Raw genomic sequence first — 2,500 nt, 5'->3', positions numbered from 1 at the left:
TCCGGATTTTACTCCTGATGCCTGTCGGATGATGTTATTGGAATTAGTATGGACCGGCAGGGGTCACTTGCTTAATTAGATAGGCACTAGGCATCACAAAGAACAGGCTATCCTTTGATGAATTAGGCAAATGAATCCTATATGGATTAAGTCAGTATATGCAATGCGAAAATGAAAGAATGGGCCCCAGTCCCGGACATAACGGGGGCTAAGTATCGCTCAGTATATAAACATTAAACAAAAATTGAAAATTGGTAATTGGAATGTTAGAACCATGAATCAGATTGGGAAGTTAGAACAAGTGGAGAATGAATTTATGGAATATAGTTTGGATATTTTGGCCCCAAGTGAAACGTGTTGTAAGGGGATTGGCAAAGAAATCTTAGACAAAGATATGAAAATTGTGATTGGTGACTTCAATGCTAAGTTGGAAGGAATAATCAAGGTATAGACAATGTGATGGGTGTTGAGGGTCTTGGCGAAGTTGCAAATGAAAATGGGGCATACTTTATAAGTTAATGTTCAACAAACAATCTTATCATTGGAAGTACTTTCTTCCAGCACAAGGACATCCACAAATGTACATGGGCTTCACCGTGTGGCAATAACAAAAATCAGATAGATTACATAGACATTGATAATGAGACAAGGAGGACTCAGAGATGTAAGAAGCTATAGAGGTGCAGATATTGGCAGAGGTGCAGAAATGTAGATAAAATACTCAAGTTTGATACAACTAAGCTTCTAGAACATGAGCACAGAGAAATCTTTTGCAATTGGATGTAAGAATCGATTTACAGTCTTCGAGAATTTAAGAGACGAAGAGCAGACAATTAATGGATAATGGTGTCATAATAAGAACATATATCAGTCAATTGGCAGTGAAGTTTTGGGACATGCAGTTACAAGAAGAAAACCATGGATATCAAATGATACTTGGAATACTATAAAAAAGAAACAAAGACAAAAATTGATTGTTGAAAGTTTTCGAGGAAGTAATGAAAATCACAAGGTTGAGCATGCTAAGTATTCCAATATTGACAATGGAGTTAAAACAAAAGCCAGAAATGGCCGGAAAGAATATTTAGACAGTAAAGCAGATGAGGCTGACAAAGCTATAAATTCAGGGAGTGGCTATGGTGTAAGAATTGCTCATATAATTATTAATGAAATCTCTACAGGGGCAAAGAAGAAGCAGCATATGCCCCTAAAAAGAGATAGATCTGTTATAACAACAAAAGATGAAGAAAGGCAACATTAGATGGAACGCTTTAGTGAAGTCATGGACAAGAGATATGAAGGGAATAATATTATCTATATACCTGAAGCTGAGGAAGACCTTGTTGTGCCCATGAATAAATTCAGTGGGTTTTAAGTCGGAAGCTATCCTAAAGATGTAAACCACCTAGATACAATGGAATAACTGTTGAGATTACAGTATATTGGCCGGAAATGAAGTGACTCCCAGAATACTTACAAGATTGTTTTGTAGAACGTGGCGTGAAGAAGCAAAGCCTAATGAATGGGGGCTTGGAGTGTTGGTGAAAAGGCCAAAAAAAGGAGATTTGACTAATTGAGATAAATACAAAGGTATCACACTTACGTCAGCTGTCATGAAAATATATAGTACGCTCATTCTCACCGGCATATTATACTGTTGTTTCTCAACCCAGCAGTTCTGTGTCAAATGGGGCAATGTCCTATCCCAGCCATTCGGTTCATCTAACGGTCTCTGGCAAGGAGGCATCCTCTCACCATATTCATTTAATGTTTACACAGATGAGTTGAATATCAGACTGAATTCTCTTCCCATTGATTGTACGGTTAATGGCTTTACCATAAATAACCTTTGCTATGCTGACGATATGGTCCTCATCTCCCCCTCTGCCCAAGGCCCACAACGTCTTATTGATACCTGCAACGCATACGTTAATAAACATGACATAATTTATAACGAATCGAAGACAGTGCATGTCTGTCCTTCCTAGAGCGCTCCGATTCGTAGAAGACCCACATATTTTCCTCCAAAACCATCAGCTAGTATTAGTCAATGATTTTCTCTACCTAGGTCATATCATTACGAAAGATTTAAAGGACACATCTGACATTGAAAACAGGCGACGTAAATTGTGTTGCCTAAGGAACATGGTAACAAGAAGATTTGCCTTCTGCCATCAAGATATAAAAACACTCCTGTTTCAAACCTACTGCTATAACGTGTACGGCTGCTCTCTATGGGCAGACTAGACGCGTGAATCGATGAGACGTATCACAGTCATTCACAATGATATCTTAAGACGCCTCACCAATACCCCGAGGCACCATTCAGCTTCAGCGATGTTTGTTGAAAATAGACTGGATAACCTAAAAACCATCATTCGACGCTCTATAGTAAGTCTCACCTCCCGCCTATGATCTAGTGAAAATCCCCTAATTCAAAATGTGCTTGCAAGTGCAGCTAGAATAAAATCCAAAATGTGGGAAACCTGGAATATAGAAG

This window comes from Palaemon carinicauda, chromosome 31, assembly GCF_036898095.1.
Source record: "Palaemon carinicauda isolate YSFRI2023 chromosome 31, ASM3689809v2, whole genome shotgun sequence".
Classification (NCBI taxonomy): domain Eukaryota; kingdom Metazoa; phylum Arthropoda; class Malacostraca; order Decapoda; family Palaemonidae; genus Palaemon; species Palaemon carinicauda.
The sequence above is the reverse complement of the archived record's forward strand: the minus strand, read 5'-3'. Positions refer to the sequence as shown.